The sequence below is a fragment of the Felis catus genome, chromosome C2 (genome assembly GCF_018350175.1).
Source record: "Felis catus isolate Fca126 chromosome C2, F.catus_Fca126_mat1.0, whole genome shotgun sequence".
Classification (NCBI taxonomy): domain Eukaryota; kingdom Metazoa; phylum Chordata; class Mammalia; order Carnivora; family Felidae; genus Felis; species Felis catus.
Window position 1 is genome coordinate 111,932,493 of NC_058376.1, and position 24,976 is coordinate 111,957,468.

The 24,976-nt window shown below is 38.3% G+C and overlaps 2 long non-coding RNA genes across 3 annotated transcripts in view; one reads left to right on the forward strand and one right to left on the reverse strand.

Annotated features, from left to right (window-relative positions):
- Positions 1 to 24,976, reverse strand: part of LOC123380090 — a 251,339-nt gene that overhangs the window by 38,175 nt on the left and 188,188 nt on the right. The window lies entirely within an intron of this gene.
- Positions 11,156 to 24,976, forward strand: part of LOC102899395 — a 43,767-nt gene continuing 29,946 nt past the window's right edge. Inside the window, exon 1 of one of the 2 annotated variants that reach the window (XR_006585394.1) lies at positions 11,156 to 11,717. This is a non-coding gene — a long non-coding RNA (uncharacterized LOC102899395). The remainder of the gene's footprint in view (positions 11,718 to 24,976) is intronic. The other variant, XR_441160.4, reaches the window with a different exon arrangement.

Here is a 24,976-nt window from a genome sequence, read left to right on the forward strand (position 1 = left end):
AGAGAGAGAGAGGGAGACAGAATCTGAAGCAGGCTCCAGGCTCCAAGCTGTCAGCATGGAGCCTGAGGTGGGGCTCGAACTCACAAACCACAAGATCATGACCTGAGCTGAAGTCAGACGTTAGCTGACTGAACCACCCAGGTGTCCCAGGCACATTTCTTAACTACTGCTATCATTTTAAGTATCCATTTTACGGGCCTCAACCCAGAAGGCTGCCATCAGGTCAGCTTTTACTTCCAAGGACTTTTCACCATTCATCTCAACTAAATGCTCCTCCATATTTCTGTCTGAAATATGTCTGATAGGCCCTGTGAGCAATAGGAAAACATGCTAAAGCCTTCTTTTTGACTTAGCTGGAAGATCCTATCTTACACTATCTCTCTGAGTTTTAGTAAAATGGAACCGATATACCAACATTATAGGATTGTGGTAAAGATTTAATAGAACTGCTTCTATAGCTGCTGGCACCCAGGAGTTTGGCACAAAGTTTGGGCTCGGGTGCTCTTCATCTTTCACATCATGCTCCTAAAGACTTGAAAGATAGTGTGTAGTAGTTCTAAAATATTATGTTTCCTTCTTTCTTTTTAAAATCCAGTCCATCTGATAACAGTACATTCTCATGAGTCACAGGTGTATTCACCATAAAAAGGATCCTCAAGGTTGAAGTAATTAATTTCAAATCTGGTGGGCATATTTTATAAGCGGATCAAAAAAAGCCCTACAAGTGGTGTGGTACATCTGGGAGATAAACCTCTGCCCTGCAGTTCTTAATGCCACTGCTTTTGGGGGAACGGCTTATATTTGAAAACTTCCCTGGTACAGATAAAAACTTCCCTGTGGCCTAGACCATAGAGAGAGACTGAGGGGGATCAGGAGTCCCTTCTGCTCTGTAGTATTCAAGGCAGTACCAAAGAACACATGTGGTTTTAAAGGGGGAAAAAAAGGAAAATCATTTTTGATGTCTGATCTGGAAACAATCATTCTTTTCTGAGATTTACCTGTCCATTTTCACAGAAATAAAAAAGAAGACTATACATGAAGGCAGGATCTCAATAACTGAATTTCTAGTAATAAGAAAGGAATTCTTTAGCTTTTAGTTGAATAAACAAAAGCTGGCTTTTCAAAAAACAATACCTGTATCCTGTTTTCTAAAATTTTCCTAGAAAATAGAGCCTTTGCTTTTTTTTGGGGGGGGGTGTATATGGCTCCATGCAGAATTCAGGACCTGAACTCAAGACCCTAAGATCAAGACCTAAGCTGAGATCGAGAGTTGGACGCCCAAGTGACTGAGACACCCAGGTGCTCCAAAGCCTTTGCTTTTAAAAGGTGAAGGATTTATGTGATTTGAAGAGAAAGCAGACTACAGAAACTTTGCTTTAAAGAAATCTAGCATTACATGACTATAAAACCCATACATCTTTTATACACTTGATATTTGCACCCTTTAGACTAAGATGTACATTAAATTACTATAAAGTAAGATATAGACATCATTATGAAAAATATTGTTATTCAGAAAACAAAGTGCCATATATACAAGGAGGTTGAGATATTAAAATTGCAGATTTCTTCAATTTTTCCCTACAGGCACTGGTTTTTAAGAGATACACTACTCTATTATAATTAAAAAATACTTTATAATTTTAGAGAAAAGCTTAAATCTTCCCACATTTGCAGATTTCTAATATATATAACTTATTAGTGGCATTTAGAGCATATGCCACTTTGGGGATCTAAAATGCTATAGCCAATGATAATGTGCTATTTGTCATAATAATAAAATCATGAAATCAAATCATTTTACAATTTAACAGGTGGCATTTCTGACATAGTTGTATGTCAGTGTATTTTTAATAAGTTTTATCTAATTGTCCACCAGTTTTGTGATTTAATATTATTTAAATGACTATTTTTCAACATAATTATTTTTTTGTCAGTCAATTTTTGTGCTTTGCACTTCTTTTCAGTTTGATACAGCGCTACAGCTAGGAGGCTAGATCAACACTCCATCCTGCTGTGGGCTGTGTCAGAGAAAGGACATAGGTAACTCATCTGGAGAGAGTATGCTCAGGTTCCTACATCCATAAAAATTGGTATAAGTCACTCCTCTTTTTATTTGGCACACATCATAAAGATAAAGAAGATAATTAAAAGAGACGAAACATATGGGAATAAATATATAAACCTGAGGCAGGACCATTCTCATGATGGTGATGATGATGAAGAAGATGATGATGGTGATGAAGAAGAAGAAGGAGGAGGAGGAGGGGAGGGAGAAGAAGAGGAGGAAGAACAATGATTATATTCAAGCCTCAATAATCAACCCAAACTATCCAAGACCATTTCTTACATTGCATTCATAAGGAAACTTGGAAAGGGGAGAGGGATCACAAACTGGGCAGTTGGGAAAGTTGGAGAGCCTGAATCCTGCCACAGGTACTGTAGGGTGTGGTCACTTGAGACAGTCTTGTCTGGCAACTCCCTGGTGAGTGCATCATGGACTTGAGTCTTTCCCACCAGGCATGTTCCCTCTCATGTCTGGCAGGAGCAAAGGCCAGAAGCCTGATGGAACAAGTAACTTTTCTTCTCTGATCCCAGAAAATGTCCATAGTGTTTGGAATTGAGTAATGAACCCTCCTGTGGCACTTTATGAATGAGGCTAAAACTTGCAGCCTCTGGTTGCATCATCAGTGAGATGCCAAATGAAAAAGACAGACACACTGGTTAGCCCCTGAAACAATGCTTTCTTTCTGAAGTGTTCTGCATCATGGTGAGCAGTCAGGCTTTCTACTGCTTATACCATTTTAGTTAGACACATCTCCCTGTGGTATAAAATTGCCATTTAAAAGTAAGGATACAGAGAGATTGAAAGGGTACATGCATCCCAATGTATATAGCACCAATATCAACAATAGCCAAACTATGGAGAGAGCCTAAGTGTCCATTGACTGATGAATGAATAAAGATGTAGTGTGTATATACAGTGGAATATTACTCACCAATCAAAAAGCATGGAATCTTGCCATTTGCAATGATGTGGATGGAGCTAGAGTGTATTATGCTAAGTGAAATAAGTCAGTCAGAGAAAGATACATACCATGTGATTCCTTTTTTTTAATTAAAAAATATTTGTTTATTTTCAACAGAGAGGGAGAGAGTGGGGGAGGGTTAGAGAGAAAGGGAGACAGAGGATCTTGAAGCTGACGGCAGAGAGCCTGGTATGGGGCTCGAACTCCTGAGGCATGAGCCAAAACCAAGAGTTGGATACTCAACCGACTGAGCCACCCAGGTGTCCATAAATACCATACGATTTCACTCATATGTGGAATTAAGGAAAGAAAAAAGATAAACATATGGGAAGGGAAAAAAAAGAGGGGGGGGGAGGAAACCCTAAGAGACTCTTAACAGTAGAGAACAAACTGAGGGTTGAGGGAGGGGAGGTTGGTGGGAGATGGGCAAGATGGATGATGGGCATTTAAGAGGGCACTTGCTGAGAAGAGTACTGGGTTTATACATAAGTGATGAATCACTGGGTTCTACTTCAGGGACCAATATTGCACTGTACGTTAACCACATAAAAATTAAATAAAAAATTAGAGGGAAAAATATATAAATAGCATGAAAAATAAAAGTAACAGTGTTAGGGCATCTCTGTTTCCTTCCCTATAGTACCCCAGGCCCGTTGTCACTTGCACTTCCATTTATCAAGTTTTAACTTGAAAGTCTTCCCTGATGTCACCTTCCCAACCAGGATTTTCTCCTGATTATTTTTTCCTTTTATAGCTCCGTGTTTGTCCTTGGTAACACTTGTCGCAGTTATATTTTTTCATTTACATGCCAAATCAGTGATTAGTATCTGCCTTGCCTACTGGACTTCAAATTATAACAGATCAGGTATAATATTTTTTTACTAGGGCTGTCATATTTAACATGCATGCAAGATAAAATAAAATAAAATAAAATAAAATAAAATAAAATAAAATAAAACAAAATAAAATAAAAAAATAAAAATAAAATAGATTACAGGACACCCAATTACATTGAAATTTAAGGTGAACAATAATATTTAGTATAAGTATGCTGCTGATCTAAAATTCAAATTTAACTGGAAATCCTGTATTTTGTCTGGCGACATTTTCTAGTTACAATTTGACCTTCAATGCCTACCATGGTGTTAGGAACATTGTAAGAGTTCAATTAAAATTTCTTGAATGGGTGTATGAAAGATTGCAGAAGGACAAAAGTACCATAAAATCTGAGACAGTTGCTAATATAGGAGAAGGCTTACTTGTATACTTGTAATCCATTCTCTCCAGAAACTCTCTTAAAGTAATATTTCAAAAATGAGGAATAATCCATCAAGCTTATAGATAAAAGACTTTCACAGTTATTGATAAAAATGTCATACTAGAATTCTGTCCCTCTAAGTTTTGACCTGCTGAGTCCCCCTATATCAGAGGTAACAAAAGTCACATACACACCCTAGTATGAACTAAAAGCTGAATTTGAGGCAAAAAGTTTCTACTAATTTTTTTTTGCAAAATTGATTTAGTATAGCAGATGAAACTAATATAGTAGACAGAGGTTGTGAACGATTCACTGAGATCAAGTACTACAGAAACAAGAAAGGAAACTGGCAAAGAGCCCTTATGAGGTCTTGGGTGAGCTTAGGTGAGCTAATTCCTGAACATTATAACTGTTTGACAGAATTGTTTCCTTTAAATTACAAAGCAGATCACTGTCTTCTCAGATTTTTATGCTCATCTTTTCTTTCTTGAATTTCAGCAAATACTGAATGCCCGTGTAAGCAAGACAGTGTCTATAACAGATGAGAAGAATTTGTGTTACTGTACTGAATATGAAAACATATATAGAAAGCATACTTAAGTGGAAATACATACATTCTTCATAAAAACAAATTGCTACATTCCATAAATGTACCAAAGGCAAAGGTTGCAGAGTGCAGAAAGAATCAATTTGTGTGAATACAAGTTAAGACATGTACTGTGATAGAGTTCATTCCCTCTAATACATATTTAGTTTGGCTCCTTATCCTCCATGATTCATACAGCATTAGCCACTTCATTTGTTTGAATACTCTGTTTTAAAACATCACTAATAAAATAAGTTCTACTACAGGTTTAAATTGCTACTAACGTATGTAGGCACACTTCTGCTTTGCTGGGTTTTGACATGCTCCTCCTTATCACAATATTTTAGAAAAACACTTTGTGGCAGATTAAAGATGAGCTACAAATTCCTTGCTATTACTTCCACATGAAGTGGAGTCTAATCCCCATCTCTTTGAATCTGGGCTTTAGTGATACACACACACACACACACACACACACACACACACACACACACACACACTTTGGAGTAGAATGTGTAAGACTGAAGGTTTTGTTATTGTTGTTTGTCTTGAGTGATAGTGATAGAACTTGCTGGAAAAGCCATATCTTTTGATTTTGGTTTGTGAGATCTTTTACTAGAAATTCAAACACTTTGTTATTAATGGGACTCTAATGTTTCTCTTTTTAATTTGGTTTTGAGGAATTTGACCAATTATGTAAATATTCAAATTTATTGGCATAAAGTTGTTTATAATATCTATTTTCTAAATTTTTTAAAATGTTTATTTATTTATTTTTGAGAGAGAGGGAGAGGGAGAGTGCATGAGCAGGGGAGGGGCAGAGAGAGACGGAGACAGAGAATTCCAAGCAGGCTCCTGATGTCAGCGAAGAGTCCTATGAGGGGCTCCAACAAAAGAACCGTGAGGTCATGACCTGAGCTGAAATCGAGTCAGATGCTTAACCTACTGAGCCACCCAGGTGCTCCATTATATTTTTTATTTTTTTATTTTAGAGAGAGAGAGTGAACAGGGGAGAGGGACAGAGGGAGAGAGAGAGAGAGAGAGAGAGAGAGAGAGAGAGAGAGAGAGAGAGAGAGAGAATATCTTAAGCAGGCTCCACACTCAGTGTGTGGAGCCCATCACAGGACTTGATCTCATGACCCTGGGACCCTGGGATCATGACCTGAACCGAGATCAAGAGTTGGATGCTCAACTGACGGAGCGACCCAGGCACCCCTCTCTCTATTTTCTGTTTAAGTTTTCGCATCCGTTATGCTCTCCAATATTTCTAATGGCAATTCTTTAAGCACCCTCATGTCTCCTCACCGCCCACTCCATCTTCCTCTCCTTCTTCTTCATCAATCTTGTGACAGTTTTCTCAAAGAAATAGTAATGTATTTTAGCTTTGTTCTTTTAAGTGTATTTGTATTTTATTTCCATTATTTCCTAATCTATTAATAAGGGGAGGGGCAGAATGGATATATCATGGTCAGCTAGCAGCATGTCACATTTCCACCTGAAAACTGCATCTATGTTCCATAGAGGGCTAAAGAAAAAAAAAAGTAAATTTCAGAGAAGTACAACTTCAAAAGTGAAATTCTATGCATTACCCATTTCAAAATGATATATTTTGTAGTAAAGAATTTGGCCTTGCAGAAAGAGAGATCCAGCCTTATCCTTGGCTCCAGGGAGGTAATCTCCAAACTCTTGGAAATACCCTCAGTGATAGGAGTACCTCTGTTATTCATGGTAGGCCTTTGGAACCACATCTGCCAGTTTATGCTAGCGAGATGACGGGTGGATCCCTCTGACCATATCTGAGACTTTATGCTAATTATGATGACTTATGGTGGGCCTCAGCCCTGTGTTATCAGCCTGAGCTCTGAGAGTAAGGGCTGGAGACTCGTGTGCAGCTTTGTGGGCAATCATCCAGTCAGGCCCAAGTAATGAAACTTCAGTAAAAAGTCTAGGCACAGAAGTTAAGATGAGCTCCCTGGGTTGTCAAGCCTCCACAGGTACTGTCACACATTGATGCCAGGTGGAAAATGGAAGTCTTGGGTTTGGAACCCTCCCAGAATCTGCTCTGTGTTTTGCCTTGGCTGATTTTAATGTATCATTTCCTTGTAATAAACCATAAATGTATATATAATAGTTTTCAGAGACTTCTAGGAGTCCTTCTGGCAAATTACGGACATTGAGGATGGTCTTGTGAAACATCAGTTTGGACTGCCAAGTCACATTGCATCAGACCAGGAAACACACTTCATAGCTTCTATGTCCAACAATGGGCAGAAAGCTTGTGTCCCCAGAGCAGTGGCTAGATATAGAATTAGAACGGGCAATAGGAATAGTTGTTGTTTAAAATGGGTAGATAAAAGCAAGAGTAGTTGGCTTCTGCACCTTCATGAGTGTGTTCTCACACTCAACATGAGGGGAGGCCAAGGAAGGATCTCTATCAGATAGATTCCCCTGCTTTTCTGAGTAATCTGAGAAGAAGGAAGTGGGGAAGTATTCTGGTATGACTGTATAATTCTTCCCATGGGGGGAGGATGCTGTTATGACTACACTGTTTCTTTTTTGCTCACATCACCTCAACTTTTTTCTTACCTAATGCAGTGGTCCTAGGACCAGGCCTGTGACTATTGGTGCCCGAAAAGCAGAGATAATCCTTAAACAAACAAACAAACAAACAAAAAAAACCTGTACCTCTATCTTTAAACTTTTATGTCAGAATTCCTAAGGGCCTGATAGGTTGGATTATGCCTTTACGCCATCTGGCATAATTGGGGTTGGTGGGAAATGTAACACACGAGTTGCTTAGTGTCCGAGAGCCCACTAGCTATGTACTGTGTAATCCTACCCTGTATAATGGGAGTGCATTGCAGGGAATGCTTGCTGGACCAGTATTACTACTGGCAATCTGGACCTGCTCAACAGCCAAACCTGCCATCTCTTCCAAAGGTGAAAATGTTTGGGTAAAACTAGGCAGTTAATGAAGCTAGGGAAAATAGTAGCTGAGGCTATGGGAGGGCATAAATTGGTTTTATAAGGGGGGAAAATAAATACTACATTACTACTTTGAGAAAGGCTAAGAACAAGAGATGATATGGTGTCAATGCTCAATTACACCAGTGGGTGAAGGCCACTTCTGCTTTTGCAACCTGACAGCATTGACAGGAAACCTACAAAGCTGAGTAGCATCACTCTGGCAGCCATTTTGGTTAGACAATATGATGACGGACTGTACTGTTAATGACTGAGTGGGACTCTGGTGATGTGCCAGTATGTTTTGATTCTTATACATTGAGAATCCTATATATAAGAATATACATTCTTGTATATTAAGAATATTATATCACATCTGCTGCCATAGTGTGATAGGGTATGACACTGGCCTTGTTGTTAAGGTTATAATGTTGATATTGATGATCAATTTGGGAAAAAGAATTAAAGCCTCCTCAAACCATAACACTGATGGAAAATGATTGGCTTAAGGAAGAACTGAATTTAGCCAATCATCAGATAATCTCTATGCTAAATAACATTGCATAAGTTTACTCTAAAGTACACATAATGGTAAATCAAGGAGTAAAAATATAAATGTAATATATGTAATGACTTTATAGGATGGATTAGTTTTTTCCTAAAAAAAATTTAATGTTTATTTTTGAGAGAGAGACACAGAGTGTGAGTGCAGAAGGGGCAGAGAGAGAGAGAGAGAGAGAGACAGAATCCAAATCAGACTCCAGGCTCTGAGATGCCAGCACAGAGCCCGATGTGGGGTTTGAACTCATGAACTGTGAGTTCATGACCTGAACCAAAGCTGGACACTTAACTGACGAAGCCACCCAGTCACCCTTAGGATGGATTAGTTTTTTCTTTAAACCTGTCCCTTCCCCATACTGGCTCCTCCAAATGTGAGGCACATTCATATGATAGTATTGTCTCTACCATATATAAGCTATACTAAATGTAGTTGCAGGTAAATATGATTGTTTTGCTATAAGACAGACTTGGCCAAAGGCTAGAGGTAGCCTTTATAGGATATCATTTGGTTTGGCCAAAGGAAAGCTCTGGCCTTTGTCCCTAGCCACTGGGAGGGACCTTCTAAACTTTTTGGATTTCTTAGATGATAGGAGTATCTTTGTTATTATGGACCACATCTGATACTTTATGCTATGGAGGTGACTCATGGTGGGCCCCTTGGGCCACATGGTATCAACCCAACTTCTGGGCAGTAGAGGACTAGGAACTGAGTGCGACTGCATGGGTAATCAATCAATCATGTCCACTTAATGAAGTCCCCATAAAGCTGTGGACACCAAAGCTTGGGTGAGCTTCCTGGTTGGCACTAGTGAGTGCATACTGTCGCATGTCAGGGTTGGAAATGAAATGCATTCTGAAGACAACAGAAGCTTCACATTTGAAACTTTCCCAGGCTCTGTCCTATGCGTTATTGGCTGACTTTAATTTATTCTTTCCCTGTAATAAACCATAGGCACGTGTATATTAGCTCTGAGTCCTGTGAGTCTTTCTAATGAATTACCAAACCTGACAGTGATTTTAGAAATCCCCTCAAACTTGTAGTTGGTGCAGAGGTCCCAGAAACGTTTGGCAACTCAGAGGATTGTGCCCTCAACCCTCACATTTTAGCTACCTTTGGAAGTTGTAGGTATATTTAAAAGGGAGAAACTGGACCAAAGAAAATACTCTGTCTCCATATACCTCACTTAAAAATAACTGTAACTATGGTGGGGAAGCCAAGGCACATCAAATTATTTTTAATACATGCCACAAAACAAATAAGTCACACCAGACACTTTACAAAGAAGAAGGTTTCTGTTATGCAGCATACTCAGGCAATGACTTCACTCCTCTATTTAAAGGAATTTACGTGGTTTAAAAGACCCTCGTGGTGGAGCCCCCACTGCCTCCTCACCTGCAGAGGATTGGTGGTACTGCCTTGCAGCCCTGAAAAGAATTCCCCCAAATGTCAACGGCCTCTCAAAATACAGGGCATGGATTTTCTTCTGCCTTGAATGCTTTCCATCAAACCTGCGCCTGATTTATTAGTGTTTATCCTTCAGACCTCGGCTGAATTCTCTTTTTCCAAAGGAAGTTTTGCCTGCTTGCCACAGACTAATTTTATACCTGTACAGGAACATGCACTTCTCCTTCATAACATTTATGACAGTTGTGATAATTTGTGTCTGTGTCTCCCTTATTAGGCTGTAAGCTCCATGATAACAGGCTTACCTGTTTTGCCCACAGTTGCGGAGTGGTGGTTATGAGCCAGGTACTGTAAGGTGCAGTTATTTTACTCAATTCATACTATTCAATGAGTCAGATGTCTTCATTGTGGCCCCCATTTATAGAAAAAGAATGTTTGACATGAAGACCTAAGTGTCTTCATGTGTGGAGACTCTAAATGTGGGGAAACCATGGGGCACCTGGGCGGCTCAGTTGGTTAAGCATTCTACTTCAGCTCAGGTCATGATCTCGCAGTTCATGAGTTTGAGCCCCCTGTTGGACACTATGCTGACACCTCAGAGCCTGGAGCCTGCTTCCGATTCTGTGTCTCCCTCTTTCTCTGCCCCTCCTCTGCTAATGCTCTTTCTTTCTCTCAAAAATAAACATGCAAAAAATTAAAAAAAAAAGTGGGGAAACCAGGGTTGGAATCCATGAATTTTGACTCTAGGCGCTATATTTTAAAAACACCATATTACAGTAGATGGTTAATACTACTTGCTATATAAACAACAGAAATTAATAAAATATGCCTAGAATACTCTGTTATGCTTTACAAATACTACCATTTCCAAAAATTTAGATGATAATCTCTCATACCATAATTGTATTTTATCTTTTGTAATCAAGAGTATACTCCAAAATCTTACTGAGCTATAGACATATTAGTGGGGGAATCACTTCTTCCCAGTAAAAGCATCAGGAATACTTTTAATCATAGGAAATTGATTCATAGGAAATTGATTCAATATTCTGAGTCATAGGAAATTGCAACTTGGAAGCTGTAAAAAAAATACAGCTCTGAAGCTCTGAAAAAAAATAGCTCAGTATCAGTAATTTTATATAGCTCAATCCAATCAAAACTTTTTGTTGTAGTCAATAAAAATCCAAATAATATTTTTTTCCTCCCTAATTCAACAACACATGAGGCTGGCCTGGCGTTTCCATAACATGAAACAAGCTGACGAGGTTTATGTCATCAGGAAATTTATTGCCTGAAAATACAAAGAAAACCCGCCCAAAGAAGTTTTGCAGACCAAGTATCTGAAAGGAAGGCACTGCCCCTTGCTCCTTTGTGCTTGCTGAGACAATTGAGATATTGTTATTGGATGTAGTTGCACGCTCCAAACCCTGGCACTTCTCTCTTCTCCGGCATCTCTGAAGAAATTTTAACAGAGCTTTAAACCTTGATCTCACTTCCTAAACCTATTTGTATTTCCCAGTGATGGAAAATAGTCAAAACAAACAACTATCCAAGCACCGCCTCCAAAAACCATGATAACAAAAAACGAAAACAAACTGAAACCCTTTGACCGAAAAGGCAAAAGGCAAAGCAGAACAAAACAAAACCGAGATGCTTATCTACATGGTGCAGTCTACCTAAATTCAAAATCTGTTCCTTTTGTGGCTCATACGGATTCTTTGTTGAAGTACTTTCAGTGCAAAGCTGAACCAAACGAAAGTGGAGTAAATGTTCACGACCATTATTTCCCATGAAATTAATGCTGGCTTCAAAGTTTTTACCACCTCACCTTTCTGGAGAACTTGAGTTCTAATAGTGTCACATCGCAGGACCTCTCGTGCCGTTTCTGGAATCTGAAATTGACCTGGACATCTGGTAAGACATTATTATGATTTTCTCTGTTTTGTGGAATGTTCTGAAGCTTTACCCTCACTATGAAGATACTTGTAGAGGGATGAAGCCCACTGATGTTTCTGGCCTTGCTTTTGAGTTTATGAAATGACCAAGATCTGGCAGCCATAGAGTTATAAGGCTTTTCTCATTTTCATGAACTCTTGCAAGTTCTTCAGTAGTTTGTTCATAGCATTCTGGGTGTAGTTCACAGCTCATACTTAAGGCCCATATGACACCCTCCCTCCTTTAAAATTACCTGCAAAGCATGGATTTGGGAGTGAGATAGATTAACATGACTTAATGCATAATATTATTCAAGGCAGCATCATGAGGATTAGATGAAAACACTTCTACAACTTTTACTTTATTTGTTTAATTTTTTTAAAACGTTTTCTATTTATTTTTGAAGAGGAGGGGTAGAGAGAGAAAGAGACGCAGAATCTGAAGCAGGCTTCAGGCTCTGAGCTATCAGCACACAGCCCAATGCAGGGCTCAAACTCACCAACTGCGAGATTGTGACCTGACCCCAAGTTGGATGCTTCATCAACTGAGCCACCCAGGTGCCCTGCTTCTGTAACTTTTAAGTGCAAGGTTTTGAGGCCCAATTAGACATTCAATACGTGTTCATTTTCTTCCTCATCTCCGTTAGGTGTCCTCTACCCTCCACGATGGGCCACTGGTGTCTCTAGTTGCCGGCCGTGTAGAGTATCATCTTTTCTTTTCTCAGTACTTACATCTGGATTCTCCGTTCCATAGGTGTGACAAAAGCTCCCTGGCCTTTCTTCAGCTTTTTGTTTCTTGGGGAAATCTTCTGGAACCTTTCAAGTTTAGCTTGGTTTCAAGTGGCACCATTCTTAACCACTGGCACAACTGTTGGCATGTAGGGTTTCTTTAAAAAACCAGCAGCCAGGACCATGATTTTCTTCTATTTTGCCAAGAAATTTCATTAGTTTTATTTAGAACTGAGCCTCCCATGAAATGTGAAAATTACCCAAAAGACTGTGGAAGTTACCCAAGAAAAGAGGCTTGTGAAACTCTATTAAATTATACTTCAGATCCTTCATGAAGCAAGGTTAATCACTGGCCCCGCAGTAAACTTCATCTTAGGGTGATATTATACAAGTCTTCTGGATAGTCCTTAGAGGATATGGGTGAGAAGTGACCAGTCCGGGTCTCCCTCTGATACATACCTACATACATCCAAAAAGTCTAGCAGCAGTCAAAAAAATTTTTTTTGCCTACTCATTAAATAAACATTTATATAATACCTACTACTATTGTTCAGCTCGTGACAAACACTGAAGATTCAATAATAAATACGGTTTAAATTTTTCTTTAATGTTTATTTATTTTTGAGACAGAGAGCGACAGAGCAGGGTAGGGGCAGAGAGAGAGGGAGACACAGAATCTGAAGCAGGCTTCACGCTCTGAGCTGTCAGTACAGAGCCCAACATGGGGCTAGAATCCATGAACTGTGAGATCATGACCTGAGCCGAAGTCGGACGCTTAACCGACTGAGCCACCCAGGCGCCCCAAATATAGTTTAGATTAATATATTTATTTTTTGTCTCAGACAAAAATAAACTAACAAATAACTCTCACCATATGAAGAGCAGTATTCTAATTATCATATCATATTATCATATCTCTGATATGATATTATCATATCTCTGATAATATATATTGATATGATATGATATTATATATATATATTGATATTATTATATATATTATATATATTATATTATATATTATATATAATATATATATTATATATTATATATATAATATATTATATATTATATATAATATATATTATATATATATATTATATATATTATATATATATAATTATATATATTGATATTGATATGATATTATCATATCTCTGATAATATATATTGATATGATATTATCATATCTCTGATAATATATAATACAACAAGCCTCTGAAGTGGGTGAGTACTATAATTATCTCCATTTTACAGATGAGGAAACTGAGACACAGAGAGGCTAAGCAACTGACTCTAGGTGACACAGCTAGCACGTGGAAGAGCCAGAATTTGAACCTTGGCTATCAGACAGTTTTTGTTTTTGTTTTTGTTTTTTTAAGTTTCATTTATTTAATTTGAGAGAGATAGAGAAAGCATGAACAGGGGAGGGGCAGAGAGAGGGAGAAAGAGAATTTCAAGCAGCCTCCATCTTGTCAGCACAGAGCCCGATGCGGGGCTCAAACTCAAGAACCTTGAGATCATGACCTGAGCAGAAATCGAGTTGGATGCTTACCTGACTGAGCCACCCAGGTGCCCCTTGCTATAGGACTGTTAATGTCCTGCCACATGGTCCCTTGGCTTACTTCTGAATTCATCTGTGGGGGAAGTAGTAAGTTTCCACATGCTCAGAGCTTCCCACCACAGGCCCCTGGTATGTATACTTGTCAGCCTGAGAGCTTTCTCTGATTATTGTTTGGGGGCTTGCTCAGCGTTTGCAGGGTAAAGCTTAAAGGTGCCAGGTCTTTAATGCCTCCAGAGAAAACTCTCTGTGGGCGTTGGGTATGGTGGGTAAAATACCTTGTCCCTCATCTCTTGGAGACATGCTCCTTAAAGTTCTGAGACATGTTCCTTAAAGCTCCTCAGAGGGTTTTGAATGGTATGGCGCTCCCAAGGCTCTCAGGCGTGACCTGCTCATTGGCATGTTTGATCTCTTTGATCTCTTTTTCCCCCTTTCTTTCTCCACTCCTTCATCTGTGCTTACTGGGATCACCTCTCAAAACAAGTACCTGCACCCAAACCTTTACCTCAAAATTTGCTTTTAAAGCCACCCAAACTGTGGCAGATACAACTCTCAACATAATATACTGCCTCTCTACAACCTCTGGTTCCTTAGTCTGCTTGGTCTCTGCTCAGAAAGGCCTGCCTTCACCATCTAAATTAAAATATTTATTTGTTAGGTTACAGGCTTAGCTGCCGAAACAAAGAGACCCAATACTGAGATTAAAAAAAAAAATGAATTGCACTTATCTCTTGCATAGCATCCCAGAAACAGACAGGGAGTCACCTCCCCTTCCAAACATCTATATTCAGGAACATAGATTCCTTCCATCTGGAGGCTCTACCATTCCCTAGAGTCCCTGTTCAGGCTGGTTCACATTTCCACCAAGAAGGGGAAAGGAAAGAAAGGTATCCTTTATTAAGTATGTATCTTAGAATCTGTACACATTGCTTCTCTTCACATTCCATTGGTTAAGACATTGTCAGATGGCCTAGCTACGAAGGAGGCTGAGGAATATAGTTTTACTCAGGTAGCCATGTTTCCTTGTATCATTCAGGAAAATGGATATGGCAGATAATTAAGAGTTTTAAGCAAAAATAGCATCAACCCAAACAGCATTTATGTATTCTTCTTCCTGCTTTATTTCCCATCAATTCACATATCACTATTTGATGACTGATACATTTCTCATATGTCTCCCCCACTAATGTATAAATGCCTTGAGGGAGAGGCTTTGTGAGTTTTGCCCACCTATAAATCCAGGCTCCAGCATGGTGCCAGAAGTCTGAAATCACTAGGGCTATACTACCTCTGAGGAATCAAGGCGACAACTTGTTTCTTCAGCTTTTGGTGGCTGACCTGGCTTTCTGGGCTTGTGACCACATCACTGCAGTTTCCAACTCTGTCTTCACATGACACCCTTTCTTTGTATCTGTATCTTGCCCTCTTTTGTCTGCCTCAAATATCCCTCTGCCTTTTATCTGATAAGGAAACTTATCAGTGGATTTGGGCTCACCCAGTAACTCAGGATTATCTCAAGACCTTTAATTGAATCACGGTTGAAAAGGCCCTTTTTCTGAAAAAGGTAACATTCATAGTTTCTACAGTTTTTCTGTAAATATTTCCTTTTTGATCTAGGGTAGGGGGTCTGGGTGTGTGGTACATTTTGCAGCCTACCAGTCCCTTCTCTGGCCCCAAAGGTTCATATCCATCCCACATGGGAAATACAGCCACTCCATCCCAACATCCCCAAAGACTCCATGTATGACAGCATCAACTCAAGTTCAAAATCTCGTCTAGCTCTCATCAACCCCCTAATCCCAAATATCATCATCTAATCAGATACAAATAAGACTCTGGGGATCTACCCTAGAGCAGAATCTCTCTTCATTTCTGGACCTGTAAAACTAGAAAGTGAACTGTCTGCTTCTAAAATAAGATGATGAAACAAGCATAGGGGAAAACAAACAAGCACGGATTCTGTAGACCAATAATGCATCTCTGTGTCAGATTAAATCTTGAGGCCACCTTGTTGTAGACCTTTGCTGGGGGAGGATGGCAGAGTTCCTCCAGGGAGAAATGTATATACATTTGGTGGTGGTAGGGTGGAGATCGTGAGACATTTTGTTAGGGAAAGGAAGATGAAAGAGATGGAGTTATTGAAAAAAGTCCTGTAATTTTTCTATAAATTTCAATAGATAGCTGTATAGAAAAAAGTATTATTGTTTGTTTATTATTTTGGCCCATTCTGATAATTTAAATCTTTTTATCTATGCCTATCTATATTTATCTACCCATCTGTCGATTGAAATTTATAGAAAAATTGAAAGTATGGTGCAAAGAACAATTTCATTTTTCCTGAAGCATTTGAGAGTAGGTGGCCAAATATGTGCCTCCATCACCCCTAATATTTTAGCATTTCCTACAAACCAGAACATTCTTCAATGTAACTTCAATACAAACAGAATCAAGAGTTAGATTTTGACACATTACTACATCTAATCAGATTCCATTCAAGTATTGTCAGAGGTTCCCACAAGGTCCTTACCCCACACTCAAACTTCCCAATTGTCCCAGTGATGCCTTAGTAGCAAACATGCTTTCATCTGTTCACATTTAGTTGCCATGCTTCTTCACATTCCTGGAACAGTTTGTTGGTCTTTCTTTACCTTTCATGGCACTTTTGTAGATGACAGGCTATTATGTTATAGACTAGATATAGAAAGATATGTTTATATTTTCTAGAATTTTATGTGAATAGAATTATACATTATGTATTCTTTTATTTTTTGCCTGTCTTCTTTCACTCACCATGATGATTTTGAGATTTAACTGCCTCTGTAATTCATTATTTTGGGCGGGGGTACTAAATGCCTATAGTTGAAGGCATGATACCAATGAAAAAACTTAAGTAGATATTTTGGCATTTCTCTTTTTTTTTATTGTTGAGCTGTACTCTATTATATGGTTATACCACAATTTGTTTATCTACTCACCTTCTAGGGAATATTTGGGTTGTTTCCAGTTTTAGGCTATTACAAATAAGCTGCTGTGAAAATTTGTGTACACATCTTTGTATGAACATATGCTTTCATTTTTCTTGGGTAAATACCTAGTAGTGAAATGGCTTGGCCCTATTGACTTTTAAAAATGTGCTACCCATTTCCAAAAAACTATACCATTTTGCATTCCCACCAGAAGTGTGTAAGAGTTATGATTGCTTCACCACCTCACTGATACTTAAGTATGACCAGTATTTAAAGTTTTAGACATTGTAGTGAGTGTGTAGTGTTATCCTTTTGTGGTTTTGATTTGCATCTCCTTAATGACTAATCATGTTGAGCATCTTTGCATGTACTCATTTACCATCCATATATCTTCACTGGTGAAGCATCTGTTCACATTTTTTTTTCCATTTGGGATGTTTTATTCTTATTAAGTTGTAAGAATGCTGTATATATTCTAGACTCGAGTTCTCTCCCTAATTTTGAAGGAAATTGCTTCTAAAGTCCAAAGTTTTCAAAAACTTTAAATGATTACTATTCTGCTTTGCTTTGTATTTAATAAAACCTTCACTAAACTGAAGTTCACTCAGAGTTTACTCTATGTTTTCTTCTAGAAATTTGGTAGGTTTTGCTCCTACACATAAGTATATGGTCCATTATGATTGTTAAAAATATGATGTGAAGATTTAAAGAGTTGAGTGTATGTGTGTATGTATATATATATATATATATATATATATATATATCTCAAAACTGTTTTAGCATCTTGACTGAAGAGGTTATACTTTCCACACTGAATTTTCTTGCATCATTGGTGAAAAACAATCAACCATGTATGTTTGCATCCATTTCTGGGCTCTTTATCTGTTCCATTGACTTCTACATCCATTTTTATGCCAAAAGCACAATTTTTCCTCAGTTGGGTAATAAATATCCTTCAATGTTACTACTTTGTTTTTTTGACATGTTTCCATCATTTGTTTTTTGAGCAATTCTTTAGTTTCTGGCACAAAAGGATATTCTGTGTTCATCTTGTATTGCCTTAAGACCTAAAATTGGCCTTTCCTCCAACAAGCCCTATTTCCTATCTGTGGCGAATAGTATTTAGAAGCCAAGATCTGAGTGGGAGTCATGGACATTCATGACTATTAAGAGTATCACTAGTCCCATACCACTTAGTGGACAAGCTAGAGTATATATATGCATGCATTTGAACACACATATGCACACATAATATACACGTATACACATGATACATATATTTACATCCATATTTCTCCATTTTTATCTACCTATTGAAGACTACTATTTCACATTGATGCCACCAATTCCAAAACAAGGTTAATTCTAATGTTTTTTCTTTCTATATTTGAACTGACTTCTGTGGCAATGCGGAAGCAGGATCCTCTTATCTTAAATATATTACTTATTTGATCAACCTCCCTTTATGCCATCACCATTGCCACCTTCCTTCTGCATAAATACCCTTCTTACCTTGTTAGGCCTCTTGTGCCAGACTCTTCCCTATGTGAAATCCTGTTTTACATTCCTGGGTTGTGATACTTTATGCTTGGCTGTTGTTGGGGAAGAATGCCCTCCTTACCCTGCTTGGACTTAGAACACTACTTTTCAGGGGACTCCCTTTCTTTCCTACCCCTGAAACCTGTGCAAATATTTACCTTCATCACCTACATTGAGTGGCTTTAAGATTGAACTGTTTTGGAAAGAAAAGGAAGAGAAGAAGATGAGGAAGAAGAAAAAGAAAAGAAAGACTAGTGGGATTGGATAAAAAGTAATTACATTTTGTCTTTAAGTGAGTGATAATGCAGGGTGCCTGGGTGGCTCAGTTGGTTAAGCATCCGACTTCAGCTCAGGTCATGATCTCTTGGTTCGTGAGTTCAAGCCCCGCGTTGGGCTCTGTGCTGACAGCTCAGAGCCTGGAGTCTGCTTTGGGTTCTGTGTCTGCCCCTCTCCTGCTCATGCTCTGTCTCTCTCTGTCTCTCAAAAATAAATACATGTAAAAAAAAGAAATTAAGTGAGTGATAATGCAACTCTACTATTGATTTTATAGGAAAGACACAAATCACGTGCAAATAACACATTGATTGTATCTTTAAATGTAATTGACCTTTACGGAAGTCAAAGCTGCTACAGCTGCCATTTCACATATCCTCTCCCCTCTCCTGCTGGGGAAAAGACAAGGTGCATTCTTTAGTGTGATTCTACTTTTGAAACTCCAACTCAAGAGTAGTGGTTGAGGAAATTTAGGAGTGATATCTGACATTCAATTTTAAGTGACTGTGTTTTTTTTTTCTTGAATCTTTGACAAAATTCCACCTTTTGAGATGATTTGATCAATAAATGAGATGACCTGCTCCAAAGCTTGGTCAGGGGACATAGAGAAGATGAATAGTTACAGAGGACAGGCTACTGGGAGGGGAGGGATTACTGAACTAGCAACAGCAACTTGTATACGGATGAATACGTATACATAGTCAGTAGAAGAAAATACCTGAGGTCAGAAATGAGCTATGGAGGTTAATGTTAACACAAAGCGCTGTGAAATTAAATTTCATTAGTTACCGTGGCATATATGTAATTATTGAATTCCATGCAATTCAGTCAGTGAATCACATTTAATATTTTATTTAATATGATAAAAAGCCAATGAAGTGGTGAACTATATCCACTCTAGAGGGGAAAAAGCTTAGAGGTTTAAACAAAACAAAACAAAACAAAACAAAACAAAACAAAAAAGAAAACACTTACTTAAGATCACCAAATTGGTAGTTAAGAGAGCTAGGGTTGAAACTTTATATCAGGAACTATTTTTTTTATGTTTACTTATTTTGAGAGAAAGAGCATGAGTGGAGGAGGGGCAGAAAGAGACAAGGACAGAGGATCCCAAGCCAGCTCTGTGATGACAGCAGCTAGTCCAATGTGGGGCTCAAACTCATGAACCATGAGATCATGACCTGAGCTGAGTCGGATGCTCAACGAACCGACTGAGCCACCCAGGCACCCCTAGATCAGTAACCATTAACAAATATGGCTACAGTCATTTTAACCTATATCATCTTTGCAGTCAGTTTTTTCAGTAGCAAGAAAAGGCCTTCAAGGCCTTAAATTGATGTTAGATAAACATTCATACCTACAACAAGGATTAATCATAGATGACATTCTGTCTGCTGCATTTGGTGCAGTATATAGAAAGCTGCAATGGTTAAGGAGGGCTTTCTGAAGGAGGTATCCTAAGAGAAAACTCAGAGATGAGTATTTACATTAATCAGATGAAGGATAGAGAAAGGGTGGAAAAAGAAACACTTGTACTGATATAGAAACAAAAGAAGACATTCTGGAAACTGGCAAGGTCACTAATAATTGTTTTATTTAAAAAAATTTTTTTTTCAACGTTTATTTATTTTTGGGACAGAGAGAGACAGAGCATGAATGGGCGAGGGGCAGAGAGAGAGGGAGACACAGAATAGGAAACAGGCTCCAGGCTCTGAGCCATCAGCCCAGAGCCTGACGTGGGGCTCGAACTCATGGACCGCGAGATCGTGACCTGGCTGAAGTCCGACGCTTAACCGACTGCGCCACCCAGGCGCCCCACTAATAATTGTTTTATAGAGAACAACAAGTATGATCAAAGGTGAAGGCAGAAAGGTAGTTAGTGGATAGATCCTAAGTGCCAGCGGACACCAAGCTAATTATCTTTTCAGTTATGAGTTATTATTGAACTCTTTTCAGTTGGGAAGTAAAGAAATCAGATTAGTTTTCTAAAGATCGATCTCAGTGGTGTGGAGAATGGATCCCAGTGCATTAGTGAGAAAGTAAGCATGAGATAGAATAATCAGATAAGTGATATTGAACAGATCCATTTGAGAAATAATAAAGGACTCGAGCAAAGGAGTAGCAGTGAGCAGAATATGTAGGTTATGGAATCCAGAAATATTTAGGCACTAGTATTTATAGGATTTGTTCAGTGTCAGGTGTCTATGCGTCGTGCCATTCAGATAGAGCTTTCCAGTACTCAGGTAGATGTATGGGTCTCAGCTTAGGACATATATCTGACCTGGGAAACTAGATGTGGGAATGCTAAGTGGACAAGAGTGTCGCTGAAACCATGGGGCCAGATGCTATCACTTAGAGAAAAATGTACAATGGAGAAAATAGAAAGCCAAGGACAGAACCCTGGCAAGAACAAAGGCACAGATACAAGAGGAGAAGGCCACAAAGGAGATGGAAAACTTGAAGCCAGAAGGATAGGAGGGCAGCCGGAGATAGAATCATCGAAGAAAAAAAGAGGAAACTATTACATTTAAAGCCTTAAATAATTAGGGGCGCCCAGGTGGCTCAGTCGGTTGGGAGTCCAGCTTCGGCTCAGGTCATGATCTCACGGTGCATGGGTTTGAGTCCTGCATCAGGCTCTGTGCTGACAGCTCGGAGTCTGGAGCCTGGTTTGAATTCTGTGTCTCCCTCTCTCTCTGCCCTTCCCTACTCACGCTCTGTCTCTCTGTGTCTCTCAAAAATAAACATTGAAAAATTTTTTAAAAAAAAGTCTTAAATAATTAAATCTAAGGAGGCATGTTATCAAACTGCACAAAATGGCATGTGTTGCAGACATTTAGTGATCGGCCAGGCATCATAAGAAGCAGTGTTACTCACAGAAGCTTGCAAGGCATTATTTTTATGTACATATATGTATGTAATATAGAGCTAATTTATGCTTCAGATGTGATATAGGCTGAAAATCTCTAATGTATTTACATGGAACTTAGCTAAATTTCTGGATTTATGAATTCATCTATTCATTTATCTATTTGACCAATATTGATTGTGCACAGAGCACACTGAGCTGGAATATTTGATAATCTCTTTTCTATGAAACGCTGAAAGAAATTCTGGTGGCATTTATTTCTTCTCCTAGAGTAGAGGTATCTCTTTGTCCCAGAGTAGATTGTGTTTTCTTTTTCTCTTTATTATTTTTCTCAAAATAATTTTTCTCAAAATTATTTTGAGAGTGGAGGGAGGGTCAGAGAGAGAGGGAGAGAGCATCCCAAGCAGGCTTTGTGCTGTCAGTGCTAAGCGCAACATGGGACTCCATCTCACAAACTGTGAGACCATGACCTGAGCCAAAATCAAGAGTTGGATGCCTAACTGACTGAGCCACCCAGGTGCCCCAGATTGTGATTTCTTAAGAACAGGTGCTATGACTCAACCGTCTGGAAAATGGAAATTAGAATGAAGTCTTGCACATAATAGAAGTGCAGATAATATTTAGTGATGGGATGAAGCATGAGAGTGGGAATAGAGGATTTTGTGACTGATTATATCCATCAAGAAAATGTTCCTTGGCACTGCTGTCAGAGAGCATTTCTCACTAAATGGTCTGACTCACAACAATTTTCCATACGCTGCTTTGGAGAGATGGCGTAAAGTAATGGATAAGGACTATGCTCCTGGGCAATATGGTAAATATGTATTACAACTTTGGTAAATATGTATTACAACAAATATGTATTACATCCTTTCTTGTGTAATGAGATTGTGTTTGCTATTTATTTAAGATTGGTTCTTAACACTTGTATGACTACCGAGCTATTTTTAATTTCTCTTTAAAATTTCTTACAATTCTTGTTTCACTTTCCGTATGTTTTACCCATGGCCCTGTGAAGGTTGGGGGGCATTGGGTCCATTTGGTCATTCTGGCTATCACTATGTCAACATAAATGTCGGTGTATGTCTCAAAGATGATGTGGTCTGTTCAGAATACGCTTTCGACCTTTATCCTATCCAACCAACAAAAATTTGTTGCCATTACTTTCTACCTAACTAATCTATCACACCAGTTTTGGCTACTTAAGTTATTCCTAGTTATATTCGAAAAACAGTATCTCATCTTGCCTTCCCACTCTTTAAGAATGTTAATATACTTTAAGCTATACTCTTTAGACTAAATTAGTCTGTGTTAAGATTTTACTTTTGATTTCCTTTGAATTACTATCCTTGACCTTTTAATTACGGTAATTACTCTTCTGAAGTTACAATAAATGATCTATATTATTTCAAAATTTGGATATCAAGATCTGAATACCTAATTTCATGTAGTTTTCCAAGTGGCATCAGAAAATGCATTACTATTTGCAAAAGTCATAGAGATTTTAAAGCAAATTTTCTAAGTAGACTCTCTTAATATGTTAGTTGATAGAAAAGTATTTTTCTTTTTGAAGAAATTCTCTGTCATTTGTGAAGTCCTCTGTATTATACAGACTGTGGGTGAGACTTCTATTATATTAGGTTCCTTTTAGTTCCAAAAGGCCAGGCACACTTCTTTTGAATTTTACAAGGAATAACTAAGAAGAAGACATTTTTCTCCCTTTCATTTGCATTCACCCAACATCACAGATATGTATAACTGTAGCCACATATCATGTAATACATATAAGGCACCTTGCTGGGTATTGTGGGTGAAACTGGGGTGAATTGTTCACAGTTCCTGCCCTGCAGCCATGCACTTTAGTGTGGGAGACAGATCCTTTAAGAAGTATCTCTGATTCATAAAAGGAAAAGAAGCTGTTATAATGGAGATACAATATATAATAGAGATATGCAAGAGTCCTAGACAGAGAGTTTTCAATATTGCCTGAGTTCATGGTAGAGATGAGATCTGAGTTGGCCCAAATGAATGAAAAAGGAAGGACCTTCTAGGTAGTGATAAAGGCTTGAGCAAAGATATGAAGACAGAAAAGTAAACGTTGTTTAGAGAAACAATGATTAATCTCTTGTGTTTGGAACATGTGTTTAACATGTGTCTCAAGAATAGTTCAAGATGAGATGAATAAATTTGTGGAAAATTCAAATGCCTGGCTGCCAAGTTTTGACCCTGTTAGAAAGGGACACTCAGAACAATATTAAGGAAAGATGTAATATTTTCTTTTTCTTTTCTCCACAGTATTTATAAATGAAATGATGGTAATATATTTTGATACGTCTATTCATATGGTGTTTCTTTTTAATATATTATCCTTTATATTGCTTTACTCTGCCTTGAGGAAGATTAGCATTACTACATCAGAGAATAAAACAAGAAAAGAGTGAGAGAACATCAGTACTAAGTTTTGCATTGCAAATTGTATTTTTTATTCTTAGCAAGACAACAGCCTTAAAATTTTAGTATTGCTGCAATATAAAGGGAATTTCCAAATCTCTATAGCTTCCACAGAGGGATCTGGAGCCAGAGGTCTGACTAGATCTTTTGCTCCTTCCCTGGTGTGTGGAATGGATTCTGTTTTGAGGCTAAGCCCTTCAGAAGAAGCAAGATGTGATGGAGAAAAGAAGGGGAAGTAGGGAGCCCAAGCTATAAGCTCTGTCAGATTGTGGAGAGAGATGACAAAACCTGATGAGAGGATAAAAGAACATCTATGGCTAAGAGATATTTTCCTGAAAACATTGTGCTTTTGAACATCCTTCTTTGTAACCTCTGCCAACCTTAGAAAGTTCATTTATTTGTCTCCAAAAAGCATGAGGGAAGAGAGGGCATCCAGAAGCCTTAACTGAGAAAGAATCAACCAGAAGAGATAGTTTAATAGGGAAGAAATGAGATATTATAGTTCAGGAATTAAAAAAAAGTGTTTTGTTTTCTCATTTACCAAAGAGATGAAGATCTCAAAGGAAAATCAGATCAGTCATAGAAAACAAAATTACATTTGCTTTAAATATCTGAATGTTGTTATTGTTTTTCTATTTAACAAAGTGCTTCATCCATTTATGAATCATTATTTGTTTCTCTTAATTAAACCACAACAATTGTATAATAAAGGACTAAAACATGTCACACTGGTTTGCCAAGCCTTATAGCAACTTGGTTCTCTTACTTGGTGGCTGTATCACTGGTCAGAACAAGCAGTTCATGACCTAAGATGAAAGGTGTGTGGAGAGTCTTAGGTCCCCCAGGAGGAAGGT